This window comes from Anser brachyrhynchus (assembly GCF_964034855.1).
Source record: "Anser brachyrhynchus genome assembly, chromosome: Z".
In the NCBI taxonomy this organism is placed as follows: Eukaryota; Metazoa; Chordata; class Aves; order Anseriformes; family Anatidae; genus Anser; species Anser brachyrhynchus.
In genome coordinates, this window is record NC_137697.1 from 3205262 (window position 1) to 3225858 (window position 20597).

The window sequence follows — 20597 nt, forward strand, 5'->3', positions numbered from 1 at the left end:
AATCTCTTTGGAGGTAAACACCTGGCTCTGATTGTTGGACTTGGCTTTCAGTTGCAAAGTGAGTACTTTGTTTCTTCATTTATGAATATAAGCTTGTATCCTAAGTGCACCTAGATTTGTAGTTTCCTAACTTTTTTCTTTTAGGAAGAATGGGGCTTTTGGAAGAATAGGGTCTTCCATTGGAAAGCTAGACCTATTGGATGGTAACTTTTTTAACTGTTAAAAGTATGCATAAGCTTTGAAATTCAGTTTAGACAGAAGCAATCAAGATATCAAAAGATTTTGTGAGTGGAAAAGTCACTGCTCTTTCACTAATAGTAGTGTTTAAAAAGCCTGTTTCCTAAAGCAGCCTCTATCTATGTCTCATCCATTAAATTTCTATCAGAAGTTAACAGAATTTTAGACCATATCAATGAAACAAATGAAATAACTTCTGCTTATAAGCTTGATAGATTTGCTTGTTCTTTAGGTCTTTCTGACTTTGCTAGTACTGCTGTTTCTACTTGAATTTCATTGAGAGGGGGAAAATTTTTGTTTGTTTGTTTTTTAAGGAAAGACTGCATTAAAAAAATCTCACTCCCACCCTTTGTTTTATTAGAAAAAAATAGAAATCGTAGCAAGTGCCTACTGAGAACACTTAAGTAATCTTCCCAATGTTTATTAATTGTTTGTATTTAATTTCCCCTAAAGACACTTGCAAAAGCAATTTACTCAAAAAATGGAGGCACACAAGTTCAGGATAACCCCACAAGCATCTCATAATAGTATCTAAACAAGCCCCCAATGTCCTCTGTTTTAACATTTCTTTCCCCCAAGCTGTATCTTGTTAAAGTTCCCTTTCAGTGAAAGCACTTCTCTACCCTGCTTTTTTTGGGGGATGACCCTTAAAAACGAGGGGCAGAAGCATTGCAAAGGCCCTAAAGGGTCCATTTTGCAGTAGGCAGTAGACTGCTAAATCTCCTTGTTCCAGATGGTGAGTATCCTTAATTCTTGTTTGTGAGCTTTGAGTTGGATTGTGTGTTCTCAAACAAAGCTAGTTATGTCTTTTTTTTCTTCCTTTAAAGCTTAGAAGTTCTGTTTTTCTTTCCTAGCTGAATTTTTTTTCCTGAAAATTGTTCCAACCCACCTCACTAACAAATCATCCCTGAGCAGACTTCAAACATAGAAGCTTTTTGTTTTCTGAAAGCTATAGATAGACCTGTTCTTGCACAGTAGGTTGAAAGTAATTCTCATTAATACAATATGTTAAATCCTGATCTTGAAAAGACTTTGATGTGTGGGCTTAGGAGCTCTTCACGATGGGATCTATTTGTTAAGAAGCACTTGTTTGGGATGATGAGGTTTGTGTATTAGGGCCTAGAACTGTTAATTTAAACAAAGGTAATAAGATGAGATTATTCCCATATGTAAGCCTATATATAGGACTACACCTCCAGTCTTCTACTCTTACCTATGCAACTGTTTTACTCCTAAATCCCAATGCCCCATTCCTGCACTGTTCTGGGGCACTGTTTACTCCCTCTAGGATGTTAATAAGCCTCACTGGCAAGGAACAGAGCATTAGTCTTTGATGGGTAGGTAGATTAAATATGCACGCATAATAGTAAATATTTATTTAGGTACCTGAGCTATTCTGATTAATGGCTGCATTTTTCTTTTAAACGATTTGAGTACTTTTTAATGGCAATTAATTAGTATTTATGGTGTGATTATTTAATTTATTTCACTCTTCTGCTAGTACAGTCAGAGAAGCTGAAAACTCCAGGTTTTTACAGTTTTTTAAGGTTGGTAAATATTAGTTTGCTACTGTCTTCTTTGTGCCTGGGGATGCACAAACCAGCATGTCTCTGCTCTATTTCCTAGCACTTATTTACCAGCAGCAGAACTACCATCCAGGGAAATAGGACTCTGTTCCTGCCAGCACTTCATGAAGTTTTTTTAACTTTAAGTACACAAATAAACTTGTTGTGGTCAGCAGTGGCACAAGGATTACATGCATAAGTTTCCAGGATTGGGACCCATAGGTCTCTCTAGTGACCTGCTTAGCTTGCAGTAATAACAGGGCAGTTCTCAATAGACTATGCAAGAGGTACTTAATGCCATAGTTTGACTTTGTAGGCCCTATGCAAACAGTGGTAATGTGATTTATTTTTGCTCTGAATTGTTGAAGTGCAGGAAAAACAGACAAGTCTCTTTTGAAAAAGGAGACAATCCCTCTGGATCAGTTGTGTTAGGTGTCCACTGCAGAAGCTATGTGCAAAGAGGTTATAGAGATCCATGTCTCCTTTTGCCTGAAAGGTCAACTCTGATGGTTACAGGCATCTGTCTCTTGGAATGCCTCTGCAGGAATCTTGTCTGGACTGATGAGCCTGGAAAGCATCTCCAGTGTCATTATCCTTGCAAAAATGTAGTGGGATTAAAACCCATTATTGCTACTGCATTGCATGGGGATCTGGAAACCAGATGGGTTTGCTGTTGGTCACATAAGCACTTTGAGCTCTCCCTTGGCTTGAGGAATACTCTGGCAATTTGTATTGCTTTTGGGTTTGTAAGTGAGACCAATATGGTAGGAGGTAAGAACTTTGGAGAACTCACTCCTGATTCCAAATCTGGGTGAGATAACTTTAGAGACTCAGGGTTCCTTAGGCAATCTGATCAGAAGCTGCTAGCAACCAGAGGAAATCTTTTGTCTACTTGCAAAAATATCAAAAACTAAGGAGCAGCTCAGTACCTTGACTGGATCAGGCTGAGTTTGGGGCTATCAACTCAGACTGACTCGATGGGAGAGGCCTAATGAAGGAGTGGGTGAGAAAATTAATGTCAAGGGATAAATCCTGCATGATGGAAAGATCACTTGTTCTCTCATCCCCTGCACTCCCCACCCTCAACAGCCCAGAGTCAAGGCAAAGCAAACAGATGGGGAAAAATACAATTAGTTTCAGAGCCACCAGAAATCCAAACGATATTCCATCATGGGTTCTAGGCCAGCACACTAATTTATCGAGTGTGGAGTGCTATTGGAAGTGGCCCGGTGTGCTAACTCGGCAATAGATCATGATAAAAAATGTAAGTGATCCGTTATCGCCAGGTTAATGTGTTTTACTATGCAACTCTGCCAGCTCGACAGAAACATCATTACATAATGATAATGATTCTCCACAAACAGAAGCTGGAGGAGGGGGAGAGGAAATGAGACCTCAAGCTCTGGGATAGCACAGAAATTCCTCGGCAAAAAGCGTTGGGCTTTCTGTTCATTTAAAAAATAAAAAAGGAAACTGAAGCAAGTCAAGTCTCAAAAAGCAAAGATGTTAAGGAATCATTAGTTCAAAGTAATGAATGCTTTTTTTTTTCCAGTTCATCTGCCTGATTAGGAGTGTTGATAACCATGAAATTCACCAGATACTCGCTATTGTTTCATTTCTCAAGAGCTGACAGGGCTGTTCAGATCTGGATGCACTTTGCTGATAATGTGGATGAATCAAAAAACAGTCTTCCTGCCTGGCACATGGGCTCCTGCAAGCTTGAAAGAGACTGATGTAGGCAGGCAGGAGGAAGGAAGAGGAGGTGCAGGCTGCATGCAGTGCCTGGGACACAAATGCGGGGGGAACAAAGCAGTGAGCGCAAGAGGCAGGCAGGGTGTTGGGTGCTGAGATGGTGCTTTAAATGGGGAGAGGGACGCAAATAGAGCAGGGGACTGTGGTAGTGATGGTGTGTGTGGGATCTGAGGGTGAAGGATTGTGCACAGGCAGTGCTCTTGGTGACTAGGAACAGAGTCCTGGCATGTGAAGAGGAGTATGTGTGTGATGGCAAGTGTGTTGCCACATCCCAGGGGCTGTGCAGGTGTGGGATGGGGGTGATGCTCATGTGAGAGGTGGCACAACCATGGTGCCTTGGAAGGGAGCATGAAAAATCATTGCAGGAGCAGAAGCCAGGAGAAAGTTCTGCCTCAGCCATTCTTCCCCTGTATCAGGCCCTAGGTGTGGGGTGGAGACCTCAGTCCCTCATAAACTGCACTGCTTTACCTATGTTTTGTTTTGCATCCTTTGGGTGTGACATATTTGTCTCTGGCACTGTGGAAAGCTCTTGCAGTTGGTATGCTTGCCTGGGTATTTTTAGCAGGTGCTTTGCATTATAAATCCTGCTGGCTTTAACACTGCTGGGTAGACTTGGTATAATTTACCTTTGGTTTAACAAGAAATAGGAGCTGACTCAGGAATTAAGGCATGTCAAGTCAACACAAATAAAAAATAAAGCAGGGGAGGATTAGTCAGAGATGAATGCAACACAGAAGCTGAGTGTTAATTGTGAGAATGGTGCAGGGGAAGAGGAAATGAAACCTCCTTTATTCCTCTGCCCCTGAAGGCACAACTCGTGTTTTGGGGTCAGCATGGCAACACATCCTGTTGGGATGTGTCTCTGTAGTTTGCAGGGATTGCAGCCCTTCCTGCAGAGCTTGTTTATTGCTCAGGTTTTTGAGTTGTATATCTTAGCCCAGGAAGTTCCTGCTTTGGTTCCTAGATGGCAGGCAAGGTGGCAGCCCTCCACTGCATCTCATGGTGCACAGCTGCTGTGCAGTGTGGATGTGAGCAGATGCTGGCTGCTGACGGGATGCATTGGGAGAGGTTTTATTTGACATAGATTTCCTACTTGAGCAGCAGGATTGCCCTTACAGGTTCCAAAAAACTTGAAATAGTTTTAGTGCTTCAAACTTCTCCATGCAAATCTGCGGCTGGTAGGGAGGATGCTGTTGAACAAACATAGATCCTCTTTAAATATAGGTTGCTATCAGTTTATGTGAGAGGGAAGTATCAATGGCTGCAAGGCAGTAGTGATGTGGTAGCACTGAAAAAAAAAATATGGAGGGGAGGAGGGGGGATGGTCTTCCCTGGCCACTCACTGCTTTTTTTTTTTAAGAAGTAAAAGACCCTGAGGATTTCAACACATGAACTAATTTTAAACCTTCTCTTTCCTGATGGTGAAAAGGGTTATTCTGTTTAAACTGCTGGGGCTCATACTTTTGCAATATAGTAAAGGCTCAGTGCTTTATCTTTCAATGAGCATAGGGTAAAGCTACATTGTGGTGTTATCTCCTGTTTAGCGTAGAATCTGTATGTGTATATAGGTGGAGGAAAGTCACTATCAGACCCTTTAGGCTTTCATGTTGCTCTGTTTATATCCCCCACTTCCTGGCCAGTGTCAGGCTTTGGACAGAAGATAACAGAAGTAAAGATGCCTCAGTGTTTTTTATCCTCTTTGCTCCTGTTCTACCTGTGCCCTGCCCTTGTCAGGAGTAAACAGCTATAACAAACCTTGAAACAATAAATTTCATAGCCTCAGGTTGGTTTCCTATGAATTATTGTCTTCATTGAAAATCTCTATTTCCCTTCAATTCTTTTTCTACTGACAAGAAGATGTGAGGATTAATTTAGAAGGAGATAACGAGAGTGGTTGTATGTGCACATGGACATGTACACGTTCTCTCAAGGTAGTGTAAAAATTGTGATTAGCTGTTTAGATTAGTTATGCCTCAAATTTCTAATCAAAATTAGATGTTTGCAGTGCTAGTCACAGCATTTCCACACAAAAGCAAAACACTGCTCCTGCCACTGTCAACTGGTAGAAACCTCTGATAAAAAGAGCTGAGGAAGGTAAGGATGATGGGGTGAGGGCTGCAAAATGCATTAAAGTCAGCCCAGGACAATTGGGTTGGATGTTGTATCCCTTTGTCGTGAGTGTTGTGTTGCGGACCAGGAGTGGCATTGCTTCATGCTGCTTGTGTAGAGTCCTATCAAACACCAGGCTGGAGATGAAGAAAGATGTAGTTGCCAGACTTTTGAGCTCTATTCTGTGAACACTGATACGTGAGTTGCTGTGCACCAGGTCACGATGGAGCAGGTATCTGCAGTTTGGACTTGTGTGGCTACGGTGCAGGGCCAGGTAGGTCTTGTGCCATAGTCAAAACAATTTGAAATACTGTTTTCATGAAGGCTGTGCTTCTAAATTCCCTACACCATGTATATGGGTGAGATGGCACTGTGTGGGCCTGAGGTGACCTCACAGGGTTAAGGACAACTGCCATCCTCTCTGTTAATTCATTTAATTCCTCTTCTGGGTTAAATCCAGCCCTGCTGCTTGGAACCATCTCCTCTGGTAGTATACATGAGCCTCAGGGAAGGCATTGCTAAGATGCCTTCAGAGACCATTTTTTCTTTAATTCATTTTCTGTAAGAAAAGCAAAGAATGAGTGGAAACATTTGATTTCCCTCTCCACCCCCCACCCCATGGTGCCAAGAAGAGAGAGGAGGAGAGATGATGCTGGTGCCAATGGAATAGGAAGCCCCTATCATTGTGCTTGAAGACTAAACCAATGAAATTCTGTCATACAAAATGCTTTATATCTGATCTTTCACTGTAAATGTCATAGAAAGAAAGGATCTCTCTGATATTTCAAGGAGCAGCAAAGTCTGTGATGACATGCTGGTATCAAGATTTGCATATTTATTATAGATAAGCTGTCAAAATGTATGTTGTCAATTTCACCTTATACTCAGAATTTAATGATGCACATAAAGGACAGAAAATCTTTAATATTAATATTAATATGATTTTAGATTATAAGACTTCATTGTGGATATCAATCACCTAACCCTTAAGGACATGTCACTCAAGTTGATACAGTTTATAGAAAATTAATGTAATCCATTCTTTATGATCTATTGCAGGATCGGGGGGTTCAGGAGGTGGGATGGGGGGGTGTAGGCAGAGGGCTGACTTGTTAGTTTGCCATGTTTCCTTAGGTACCTTAAGTTCCTTGAGTATGTTAACTCTTGCTGACCTGGGACATGTTTGTCTTTCCTGTAACTGTTTAGGCATTCTACAAACTCTAACTCAAATGAGAGTTTCCTGTTTTGTTGATGGCCCTGGGTTGTGTCAGTACTTGCATGAGCATTATGTATAAGTAACAAGACCTATTCTTGGAGAAATATTTTCCTTCCACTGCCAACTGAATAGTTGTAGAGGGGATGGGCATTACAGTTTCCAAGTGTCTGAAGAGGAAGAGTGTTCGGGAGAGTAGCTGAGTAGTGTAAGCACCTCCTGTGACTGGAGGTAGCTGCAGGATTGTGGCCTTTAAAAAAAAAAAAAAAAGCTGAAGCAGAGATTTTTCTTAAATTGATCTCTTAATAAATTACGGAAAAGTCACCAGTGCTTGCAGGAAAGCCTTACAAGTAGAGGGCTTGCCTCTTTCATCTCTTCCTGATCTCGCAGGAGGTCCATTCATTCAAAACATCAGTAAATTGACCTTCTGCCCGTGAAAAGGAGGTGTAACAAGTCACCAGATGGTATTCAGAGAATGAAGATAAAGATTTAGGCCCGTTACTAGGATGTGGGGTATGTCTTGTTGCAGTCTATTCCAGTGAGTATTGCATACAGAAACAACTTGTTGAACCTATTTTAAGTTTCTGCCTTTGAGCAGGAAGATTGGTTGAAACTGTTGCTAGCACTCCCTTGCAACTCTCCTATGACTGAAAGAAATAACTTGGTTAAAATGGTATTGGACTAGTTCCGGGTTTTGTCAGGGGGAGTTCAATGCCCTAATAACGTTGTTCCTCTTGGTGTACTGCTGGATCATAGCTCTGTCCTCTTGCTCCTTTGTTGGCCTTGTGTTCAGACTGGAACTGTGGTGGGGCATGGCATCTTTCATGCAACCATGCAGTGTCCTGTTTCTTGTTCCCCATTCCTACTGTAGTGTAGCCTGCTGACTTCCTCCTGCAGCTCCTCCACCTGCTGCCTGACTCCATCAGAGCACACCTTGCACAGGTGGAGCTCACACCCTCTTCCACACAGGAGTGTGGGCTGTGGACTTTCCAGCCCTGAACAGCACCTTCCCTGAGAGGAAGATCTGTCTAGGTGGTGACCTCCACTTGTTCCATGCTGGGGAGATAGCTCCTGGCTGCTGCAGGCTGCAGCCATCACCTGATCTTGCCCATTGTGCTCATAACCATCTCAGGGCACATCTGTCAGCCCTCCTAATTTCCTACAGATATAAACCTGCTGGCTAGATTTGGACAAGCAACAGCTGGGTGATGAACCCTAGGAGCAGAAAATGGCTGTGCACACCCTGGTGGCAACCATGTTGTGGGGCCAACTCTAGCTGCTTCCCCCTATGTGGCCCAGGCCTCGTGTTCAGCCCGGCCCTCTCCCATCTGCTTTCTTGTGCTCAGTCCCCTTTTGGAGGGAAGCAATTGACACTAAGTATCTCTGCGACCGCAGGATTCAAAGCTGGATAACACCCACCTTTTACCTTCCCTGTGTGAGCTGTCAGTTCTTTGAGGGAGCATTCCTGGGCTCTGCCCCTGCCATGGGACGGGGGAGAAGGAGCTGCCAGCAGGGAGGAGTGATTCAGAAGTTCAAGACTGAAGTGAAGATGGCACAGCTATTTCCTCTTTCCACATCATGATACCTGCAGCAGACAGGTAGGGGAGCTCTTATATTCAGCATGTGGAAGTACTTGAAAACCCTGGCTATGAGGAGTGGATCAATGTGGTTAGTTATTGCTGGGGTTTATACACAAAGATACTCTTATCTCTGAGAAAGACAGTCTGCACAGGTTCAATAAATCAAAATTAAAAAGGCAGGTAGGAATAAGGGAGGGAGGGTGGTGGTGAGGATGGCTTGGGGGAAAAAAAAAAAAAACACCTGCAGTAGTAGTGCTTTAAAAACACCTTCCTTTCATCATGGCTTTTGATGAAGCTTAGTTTCCGCAGATCTTGCGTTAGCAGCGTGGTTTGTTGTCCGATATTGGGTTGGGGTGGAGGGGTGGTGTTGCATCTTGTTGCATTCCCTTATATCTAAGTGAATTGATAGATGAGCATCCCGAGTGTTTCCTTCTTTCAAATAGCACCGATGCTTTACTAGTACCGCCTCCTCTGTGCCTTGGCAAAATGCTGAATTGGGAGATCTTCCCAATGTGCCTCTAGAGCAACTGTGAAAACAATAAATTTCACATTGCCTTATTTTGTTTGCTGTTTACCTCTTCTTTTTTTCCTTTCCCCTCCCTGCCTCTTTTCTCCCGCTTTTGCATATTTAGGCCACTTACTCATCTATGTCACTCTCATCTGTTTCCTGTAGGCCTCCTGCATAGTAGTATAAGCAATGAAATAACCTAATCAGCCAAACACGTGTGCTTTTTCTTGCCTTGTGCATTTTCTCCTAGTTGTATCTGTTTATCTCCCTGTCTCCAATATCTGCTTTTATCTATTAGTATGTCTTCTTTCCCATGTTTTACCCGTTAATACCTCTTGTTCAGCTGAGGATAAACTCAGTAATAATTGCACTATAAAATGAAGAGTACACTACATGTCTCTTATTGCTCAGGGGTCTGTTAATTGGAATTTATAAAGTTCAATAAACAGTAATCCAATAAGACCTAAACTCTTATTCATTTATCTTAGAGGTAATATCCAGGCTGCCAGCAGCAAGCTGGAAGTGGCTGAGCCGTGAGCCTTGGTCGCACATGCAGAATGGATTTGTCTTTTTGCCTCTGTAGCAGGTATGTGCAACCTTGAGTCTCCCAGCAGCCATATCTCCTAGGTGAACCCTGATGGTGGGAGATGTTTTTGTCTGTCTGGGATGCTTTGAAAGAGTGCTGTAGTAAGTAACTCGTATACAGTGGGAGATACTGTTTTCCCTTGTGTCTGGGCCTCGCTAGCAGATCCATGTGGAGCTACTCAGGACTGTGACTATAGGCATTCTTCCTCTTTTCTGTTGGACGCTGTTAACTTAGAGCTATTTGAAATGCAATTTTTTCCAGCCTCTGGATTCTGCCTGCTTGAGTGTTATCTATCTACTGGTACTATCCACGCCCTTCACTTATGCCTAAAGCATTGTTTATGAATAACACTGTGCATTACTGGCTGGTTTTCAAATCAACCTGTGTTTTACTGGAGGGTCAGAACTCCAGGAAGCTGATATTTTTTCAGTATTGAGCTGCAAATTCTGCACATACAAATAGTGGGTTTCCTGCAATCCACTATGGTTCCAGCCAGTGCCAGAGTACAGCAGTCACTGATAAGGTACTGTTGGGGAGCACAATGCAGATATGGGGTGAGATAGGGCCATGTTTCAGTGCCTCTTGTTGAGTAATATGGGGCAGGTTTCATAGCCCTGCATTTTTGTAGCAAACAATTAAGTGTTGTGTAACACGATCCCTGCGGATGTTGTGCCAAATGTATCTTGGTGATAATGCAATTTAAATGGCAACATATTGACTGGACAGGATAAACAGATAACATGATACCTGATTATTGGATCAGTGCATCAGTTTGGGAGCAAAAAGCAGAAGGAGTTGAAAGTGTTTTACGGGGGACGCTGGGAATTGTAGGCAAATCGCAGGAGGTGTCTGGCTGAGTTGCTATAAGACTTTTGAAGAGTAGTAAGACTGCTAGCTGAAAAATAAGGGGAAAAAAATCTGCCAGACAACCTTTTCTGAAAGTTTTCTGGTTTTCCCTATTATAATTTTGTTTTTTCAAGCTGAGTATATAGATAAACATGTCTAGAAAACCCCATTGAAAAAAAAAAAAGGCATTTTATCAAAGTATTTCCCCAGAAACCTCGGTAAACCTTTCCAGAATGCAGCAGTGTCTTTGCTCCTGGTAAGTGGTTGTTGTAGAGCTGATAGAGGTTATATGGCTGAGATGAAGGTTGGGAGTCTCATTGTTTCCTAGCTCTTCTGCAGCTTCAAGCAAGACATTGTTAGCTCTTCACTAGAAAAATGAGCCTAATGCTGGTGGCTTCCATAATTAGAAGTGCCCCTAATGTTTCTGCAGTATTGAGTTACCTAGATGCTCAGAAAAAAAGTTTGATCTTTGTCCCATGGCATTTCCACCTCTGCATCTGGAGGTTGGATTTCTCCTGGGCATGCCTATTTGTATCTTGAAACAGGTTAATATCACCCTTTGAAGATTTTAAAGTAGTGATATTATGGCAGTGGTTTCTACATCATTACTTATGCGCTGAGGAACTCAGTACGTTTATTTGTACTTCCTTTAAAATAGGTCTTGTTTATTCTTAGCTGTTTCCCTAGCCTAAGCTTATCTCACTTGACGTGCTCACCTTTGTTTGATTCCCTGAGTAGTTACTCATGACATGTTGGCTGAATATGACTAAGATGTTAGGTGTCTTGTGAATCCTGGTCTCAAAAGGGGTAGATGAGGTACTGAGAATAGAAAAAGGTGATCAAACAATGAAAAATGGTGGGTTTTTTGTATGGAATACCTAAAGTTAGAGTGTGCTTTGCCTGGAAATTAGATGTGTTGTGGGACTGTGATCACAGTCTATAAGATCCAAAATGCTTTGAAGAAGGAGAGCACAGAACAGTCATCCCTGTTCCCTCACAGCTTCATTTAATGCCTTTTTCTTGTTGCAATATTAGATTAATAGTTAAAAAGAAACAGTAATTCCTTATGAAATGGGTAGTTAAATAATACAGTTCTGTGCTGCAGCACAATGGGGTTGGCAGGAGTTCTACAGCAAAGTGTCTGGGCAAATATTCACGCAACCCCAGTCAAGGGTTTTTAGTCCCAGGCTGCTACCTTGGGGTCAGCAAGTCTTTTGAGATGCAGATGGCTAGAGGTTAAGAGTATACTATGGAGACAGAATGCATATTTCTCCTGTTCTTGTGCTTTTTCACTAAATAGCCATTACTGACCACTGCCAGAGATGGGATACTGGGATAAATGGTCATTGGGCCTGACCTGGCAGGCTGTGGTTATAAACAGCCCTCCTGAGACCCTTCTCTCTGCATTCACTGGCTGCATAAATAACTTTGGGCCATCACATGCTGTTCTGAGAGCCTCAGCTATGCATCTAAAGTGAAGTGGGATGAAGCTCTCTCTCTGGGTCTATTCTAGGCAAGTAAAAACTGAAAATGTAATGTTGAATGGCAAATGTTCTCCAAAACCCTGCGGTGATGTTGGGCAAGGCAGTATATTAGGTGCTCTTTTTCTTTGGCTGCTATTGTAATGGAAGACTATTTACTGAAGAAAACTGGACTTAACTGAATATATCCTTAGTTTATTGCAATGTGACAACTGTAGCAATATCTTCAGTCCTTTCATACTTCACTGTAGTAACAGCTTAATATTAGGTGTTAGAACAACATATGTCCCTGATCTAAGAGTATTTGCTTTTTTATAGCTGTGGAAAAAAATGCAGGTTTTGTGGTGAGGAAAGAAAAGGGAACTTGATGTGAGCAACTTCAGTACAGAAATGGACAAAATCCTACCATTGATTCAAAGCTTCAAAGGAGTAAAGTGAAGGCTCGTTATGACCTGTTCTGTCAAATGAAGCACAGCAGTTGTTCAGAGGTAATACCCCTATATATTATCATACTTAAAAACAGGCAATGTCATAAACTTTTTGAAGCACTTAACATACTACAGGAGCTGTGCAGGCTGGTGAAGTCACTCGTTAACAACTTTAAATCATATGGAGCTGCCAGTGCTGTATTCTCTTCTGATATATTCAAGGTGACCTGCCATTATTACTATAAAATATTTTTTTTTTGAAGTAGGAAAATACATCTGCTCTGGGGTGGTGCGTAATGGCTTTTTAACAGTCTTGGGGCAGTGTTTCTTAGCTAGTAGTGAAGGACACATAGCCTGCCAGGAAAAGAATGGGGTGTTGACCATCACCAAGGCATTTATATCTTTTGTTTTAGTAATGTGGGAGGGTGAGGAGAAGTTTTAGTTTCATCAAAACTGTAAAGTGTTGGTTCAACCTGAAGACAGACAGGGCTGTGGTACCTTCCCAGAGAGTCTTTACAGCCAGAGTGACAGTGGGAACGCTACTCCTGCAAGAAGGGTTTGAAATGCCAGAAGCAATGCTGGCCCCTGTGGGCTTTACTTTTTCTCAGAGATGATACTTCCAGGAATAGAGATTGAGATTTCCCTATCTTACTTTTAAATAGGTGCCTAAAGTTAGACTTTCTTGGCTATATATAGGCACCTAAGTGTGTGGCCTAGCTTTCAGAGATGGCAAATACACAGCTGATCCCACTGAAATCAATGGGGGCATCTCTGAGCTCAGCAGTTCTGAAAAATCATGCCACTCTTCTAGTGGGAGCATTGATTTCTAGTTCCCATAATGTGTCACACTAAGATATGCCAGGGCTGGTGTTGTACAGAGCTCAGTGTTTCAAACAGGAACTCCTCTCCTGCTTGTTCTACTCCTAGCATGCTACTTTGCACCAATCCATCCCCAAAGCTCTCTCCATCTCTGAGCTGCTTTACTGCTTTGCTGACCATGTCAAAAGTTTGCTTTGCTCCTTCAGAAGTCTCTTGCAGCCTGGTTAATGTCACTTAGTGTTTGGCCACAGTGTTTGTTTTGAATCAGATTAATCAGGCTTTCTCTGACTGGTGTTTTAAGAGCTTCATGATGCAAGTGTTGTGATTATTGTCTCTGGATGTGTTTCTTGGACAATCTTTAGCAATGCTTGTGGTGTGGTGTTTTGTTGCTAATTGGTGTGATTTGTTGAGGCGAAGGACAGCTGACTGATTTCACTGAGCTAGGGCAGGAGGGAAAATGGGAAATTTTGTTCTGAGTGGGAAAACAAGCAGTAAACAAATAGAAAGTTCTAATGAGATTTTCTCTTACATAGCAATTATTTTAAGACAAACCAAAGGATCTATTTGAAAACCAAACAAAAATCGTGTGAAGTATTAGACACGATAAAAGACCTTACCAAAGAAACATAGCTGCACTATGCAGTTACATTAAGGGCGAGGGGTGCCTTTACAGGGAGCTCAGTGCACTTAAGCTGGGGTATCCAATACTTCATAATGCTATTATCTTCCAAATGGTCTCTCAGCAAAACAAATTTTCAACAAGATTTTTTTTATGAACATTTTTAAAAGCTCCAGTGACTTCTAAAAGTGTAGCTAAAGATTTAGATCATGGCAGTCCTGTTGTCCTTTGCAAAGTTTAAATGACTGTAAAAAGTGTCCTTCTTATTCCTTTGCCTATTTTGAATGCATTCCTTTAAAGATTCTGTGTTTGCATTGTGACTTCTCTTCCTTGCAATGATCAGATGATCAAAACTATGCCTGATCCTGGGGTTCAGCTCCAAAAAATGTCTTTATTTCCATGAACAAATAGGGATCTCATCTGACGTGTTTTCTCTTTGTAGATCAATTTGTAGATCAATATTCTCCTTAATATCTGAAAACTAATGGCATCTGGCTGCATCTTTGGGATATAATCTGGATTATAGTACAGAGAAATTGGCGGGAAAAGTGCTATTTATGGAGTACTGAGATAGACAAAGGCTTTATTCCAAACACGGAGGAAAGCAAACCTTGTATGTTCCAGCTGCTGATAGTCATAGAGATGATATTCATAATATAATAGATACAGACACGGAGCTGGATATCCAAAGTGTCCAGAACTTCAATTTGGCAGATTGCTGTGTATTAGTAGCTTTTTAATTTTGGTCATATTGTTGTCTGCTTGATGTATGTAAATTTGATAGCGTGCATCCTTCTCACTCTCTGCTAGCTCAAGGCTGCTGCCAGTGTGGTCAGGGTGCAATGTATACTGCAATGATGTTCTGAGAGGGATACTATTGTGGAGTTAGTGCTTTTTGGCCAGTCAGCAGTTCTTGGGGTTCCTGGTATTGGCTTCTTGCTTCAGCTCTCTTTTCAACTGCTGAAATTCCAGCTTCATTCAGAGATGTGGTCATGCAGCAGCCGTTGTCTGGGGACTTGAATCACATTGTGTGAAAACTGCTTGATTTTGAGCAAGCCAAAATAGTTCTGTGGGTGTCCTCTTTGACAATGTGGAAGACCTCTCTTCTGTTTGTGAGGAAGAACAGGCAATGTTTAGCTAGGGACTTTCACACCACCCAGGATACATTAAGAGAAGGAATGGAAAACAGGAATCTTGTCCTTTAGTTGAATGTTTTTTGTCACTGTATAAACAAGGTTATACTATCTTGCAAACTTACCCCTTTCAGCAAAAATAACAGTGCTTCCTCTTCCTCCTCTTCAAGCTCCCTCTAGTGTTATCAGGTACGTATCACATACTGTCCACTGCTCAGGTAAGGGTTGTTACACTGGAACAGCTGGTAAATGTCAACTCTGCTTTGTGGGGTTTTGTTTCTGGAAGAAATTCCAGTGCTATGATTTGTGAGTGTGCTGGCAATACAGTGCCAGCCCCCTTCCCTTGCCTTCTCTGCACACCTGCATGAAACTCACCCTACCCATACCCAGATAATCTGCAACTCAAATCTCTTTTGTGTATCTGGAACAAATTGTGCTGGCTGTTTGCCATGCAGTGAAATCACAGTTTTTCATTACACTCTCAGAAGCCTTAATTAGTGAATAAGGCAGCTGTATGCTCTCAAAAATACATCTATCAGTACAAACTGCTGCCTGATGGTCCAAAATAAAACATGCCAAAATTTTTCTTGTGCTTTCAGTTCTCTTGGAGCTCACGGGCAGGTAACTGGGGGAGCACACAGGATTTTGTTACCTTCATGATGTATGTTCATTGCCAATAATGAAAAAAGACAAAATGGGTCTTTACGCTGTCTGATTAGAATGATCTGTCTCTGTATTGCATATACTTTTTTTCTGTTTTAGTTATTTACTTGCTACTTGTAATTCTTGGTTTTGTTAACCCTGCCTACTTAGATGAAAAGTTTTCTATTCTTCACCCATCAGTTCTTCTCTGCTGTTTGTCAACAGATTGAAAAAAATCATGTTTGTCTTGATCTCTAAAGACAGTGGGGCTCTGGGGTGGCTTTAATGTGTCATAGGGAACTGGCCAAAATGTATTCTTTTTAACTAAAAAAAAGAAAAAGTGCTGCTATGTTTCTTTAAATGGTTGTTGAGCTTTTTGTATTATTCTGTGCCCCTATCACCACTACTACCACAAATTACTGCCTTTCTTTTGTTGTTGTTCCTGGAGCTTTTGCTGGAGTTCTTCATTCTCCAAGCAACCTCAGAAATGAGCATGTGGGTACCTTTAATATTTCCGGGGGAAAAATAGTCCTCTTCCCCCTCCCAGTTTTGCAGTATTTCTGGTAGAAAATTTCTACCAGCTTTGAATCTGAGGTGCTCAAACATCCGTGGGGTTTTATCCTCGTGATTTCCCTGTGGGGTGATGAAATGCAGTGCTCATTTTACAGAAGGGCAAATAAAAACTGCCTGTCACCTAGGAGCTTGTGGCAAAGCTGGGAGTCGAACCCACACCTTCCACATCAGGCAGCGTAGCATTTGTCTTGTGTAGTGTTTGACTGGCACAGCTTCAAGGAGGGAGAGGCTTGGTTTAGGGTCGTATCAAGGGGATGCAAATTTACATCAATTCCTCTCATCCCCCTTTGCCAGGAAACTACCTAATGATGCGAACTCACAGAAAGTGACAAAGCCCAAAGGAGAGGTCTAGAACTGGTAGAGAGATTTCAAAGGTTTATCTGAAGAACTGGAAGGGTGGGGAGACATCAGTGATATTGTAAGCACTTTGCCTTGTCGTGTTTTCCACAGTGGAGGCCAAAACATCCTGTTTGAGAGGCAGGAGAGGAAAAAATGTTTTTAGGAGGGTAGGGGCTGATATGTGGTGAAATGATATCCTGATCTTGCTGCGTATCTGCACCAGAAGTGTACCTGCTCACTATTTCTTTTTCCCCTCTATACCCTGAGACGATCAATAGGACCCCTGCTTCCTTGCTCATCCAGATCACTTCTGGTCTGCCTTCAACAAAATTCTAGTACAAACCTTGACCTTCTGGGGCCATCTCAATACAAGATTAAAGGGTGAAACTGGTCTATCTGTGCCCTGCTGGGGTCATCTGGAGAAGACTTGAAGTTCAGCCTATGGATCTTGCAAGCTTGAGCTGGTGGGATACATCTCTTAGTTGGTCTGCACCTCAATTTTCCTATTCCTTTTTGAGATGGGTGGGTGGAAGGAAGTTCCCTGAGAGATACTAATAACAAGATATTTCAGTCTTTTCTCTTTGTATTTGTGTTAAGTGTGTATGTTCCTGGCAACCACTAACTCAAATACTTGCGAAGCCTGCGAAACTTGATGTTCTTTTGTAATACAATGCAGGTAGAAAGATATCAAGTATCTCCAGCTGAACAAAACATCCTAAACTAGATCTTGTTTTTTTATCTAACTTCTCATCTTTCTGCTTTCTGGCCAGTACTGTGAGGTTTTAGCTGTGGTACAGACAAAAAGCTTTGGTAGTCAACAGGGCTGATAAATGGAGAACACTGTTAATTGTGTTCTTACTAATGAATTAAACGGTAAGTTAAATTCAGCTCATCTAAATATCTCATGTGGAAGTAATACTGCCTTCTGCTCTGTTTTTTTTCTCCCTCTAGACTAGTAGCATCTCTCAGGTGTAATGTTTCTGGAGGTTTTCAGTGGTGCTGGGAAGAGATCTGCAAGTAGACTGCATGGACTTCTATTTTGTATACAAATTTGATCTTCCTTATGCCTGGGGGGGTGGGGGGAACATTAAAATTAGGGTTATTCATGGTGATGTTAGTACTATTAATTGCTGTTTTAATAGCCTATGGGAAATGAGTAGGAGTATGTATTTTACTAGTTATGGCAAGCAGAGGAACACCATGAAGAAACCCTTGGCAGCTGCAGTGGTTTTTGCAGCTTGAATTGTCCATGGTGTGTTCATCTGACCTCCGAATGGTCTCTGTCTGTGGTAAGAGCTGAAGGAAATATGCTGCCTTCCCCTGCTAAGGGGATGGGTGGATGAGTTGGACAGCAGGCTGACCCTGACGGAGGTGAGGAACATATACAGCTTTGCTGCTTTTCTCTTGGTTCACCTTGGACAAGTTGCTTCTCATTCCTCCAAGCCTGTCATTCTCACTAGCAAATGGAGTGAAGATACTGACCTCCTTAAGTGCTTTGAGATTTACTGATGAAAATGCTGTCCAAGAGCAAGGTAGAATTAACATGGTAGTTAGAGCTATGGCTGCCTGTGCCTCTCTTCTGGATAAACAGGATGTCATTCTCTCAGGTTGTCAATCCCGTAGCTGTCAGTTGTCAGAAGCACTAAATTCAGATGCAGAATGGTAGAAGAAGCAAAGGTACTAGGGTCAAACAAAGGGGGTGGTGGGAAAATGAGAGAAATTTTTTGTGTGGAGGGGGAAGGTGAGTGTGTGGGGGGAGAAGTGTTTGAAGTTCATAAACCACTTCTTCCCTATTTCTGAGGAATGGAATTGCTTTGCATGTAGGTTTTAACTGCTAGCTCCCAGCAAAATGCATTAGCTGCAAGAGAAGCAAAAACATATATTATGGAGCAGCACTTTCTGTAATTTTTTTTTGAAGCACACATTTGTAAACACATCTAAAATTAGAGTTCAGCATCAGAACAATGAGTACTAGCTCTTCATATTTTCTGCTCTCAGATCTTGACGTTTTTCCCCTCTCTGTATCATAATCTAAGTGTATGTGTATATAATTTATTTATATTTTTTAAAAGGAACTTTATATATTTCCATCTGTTCCAATTAAACTGAATGGAACAGTTTTTGTAAGTAAAGGGAGAAAGGGGAGGAAAAGAAAGGAGTAAAGTTAAGAAAATGGCTTAAAACACAAACCTTGAATGGAAGAGGAAGAAATATTTGTTGCTTAGCACCAAGATGAAAAATATTCTTTGTGCTAAAATCAGGAAGCAAAATTCTTGTGTGTGTGTCCCTTTTTCCTCCCTAAAAACAGTTACAGCCATTGGCAAGGAATTTAGGTTAAAAGGCTCCAGTACAGTGTCATGTAGGACCTGGACTTAGCATTGTTTGAGCGTCAGATGGCACTTTCAGAAGTGGAGAATGTTCTTGGTGTTAGAGCCCACCCTACATCACCTCTCAATGTTTTGAGTGAGCTGATAGACACTAACAAGAGGGAAGGCTGTGGTCATCCTGAACAAGATGGTGTCCAGAAGTCCCTTCCAACCTTGGCCAGCCTGTTTCCATGACGATGTGCCCAGTCAGGTCAGTGTGCTTGTTCTGTTGGGTTTGGGGGCGTTTAGTTTTTCTCCTTGTCTCAGTGACTTGCTAAATCCCCTCGGCCCTGTGGAAGTTCCCGGCCAGAAACTTTTTATTTTATGGAGAAACATCTGAAAACTGTGCAGTCCACTTGGCTTGTTAAGTGACAATGAGAGTACTCTGAAAGGAAGCCTGCTTTTTTTTTTCCTAGGCTGTGTTTTTTATATATTGAAAACTTTTAAGTAGTTGTGATGAAAAACTTTTGTCTTAAGGCTTTTTGACTGCTGTGTAGCTCCATTGACAGGTGAGCTGAGGTTTCCATAGCTGACAATGACTTCTCTGCACCTCTCCCTCTGGTTTGACAGCCCGAGCAGGCAGGTGAGTGCTGAGCAGGGGTGAGGACTGCTCCCATCCTGCTTTCCCTCATGGGTCTTGCCTTGTGGTGTGGTGCTGCTGGGCTGGACCCACCATTCGGCTGAGGAAGAAGCCTCTCTGTGTTGAGTTGTCCAGCTCAGCCCTCGTCTCTCCAGGAGCATGACCAGGACCCCCCTGCTGCCCAGGAGAAGCATAGTGGTGGGAACCCTTGTGCTTTTGAGGTCTGTAGCCCCCTCCCTCTCCCCCCCCCCCATTCCCATCAGAGTTTTGTTGCTATAGAGACAGTAATTACTCCAGGAGGCTTCTAGGCTCTGCTGAAGCTCCCATCAGTCTCGCCTCCCACCTGGGGAGCTTCTGACATTGAGTTAAAGGTCAAGTCCTCATGTAAATGTTTTCCTTTCCAAAATGAAATATTTTACCTATTTTGGGTGACTGTGGTGGCAGCACAGAAAACAATTTGTCAAATCACTTACAAAACCAGAGCTGGGATGCTTAAATTCTATTCTCTTCAGGTATGTGGGTGTAGGGGTGGAAATGAGCAGCCTTATAAGTCATATTTTAGTCCATGTTGAACGCTTGCTTTCCCCGCACCGAACAGAGCGTGTGCTGTTTTGCTTGCTTCCATCCCCCTCCCTCCAGCTTTTCAGAGCTTCTTGTCCTCATTAATTTGTTGTTAGCTCTTCTGCCTACACGTAAAAGCTGGGATGAAATCATTTTTATTGACGTTAGTCATAGGCTGACACAGCCCTGGAAAGGACCCCCTGGGTCACTGAGTCTGCCCCCCTGCTATTGCAGGCGACCACGTCATTTAATTCCTTTCATAAACTACCTGTTAAGAGCCAGAACAATCTCTTTTTAAGTGACTGTGATGAGGGGGGGTGGGGGGGGGAACCTTCAGCCCCTGATGTTTCTAATAGAGTGCGAAGAAATGGAGATGTGGTGTTAGAGCACTTAAAATAAGAAGGCGGAAGATGCGGCTCTCTTGATTTCCTTTCCTCAATTACCCCACACTGTCATCTGCTCTCAGGCATTATTTGGAGGTGTGATCCATGTGTCAGATGAGGCAGGATCAAACAAAGATCATTTGGTGCTGAAACACCAGTCCTTTCTCAGAAAAAGGGCTGTGCATGTTCAAAGATGGTCTGCCAAGATTCTTGTGACCAAGTTCAGCTTCCGGGTATGTCTGGGACTCTTCCTAAGTCACCCCAGACAAATCACCTT

General features: G+C 42.3%; 1 protein-coding gene across 20 annotated transcripts in view; it reads left to right on the top strand.

Annotated features, from left to right (window-relative positions):
- Window positions 1-20597, top strand: part of CELF4 (CUGBP Elav-like family member 4) — a 697696-nt gene that overhangs the window by 41108 nt on the left and 635991 nt on the right. The window lies entirely within an intron of this gene.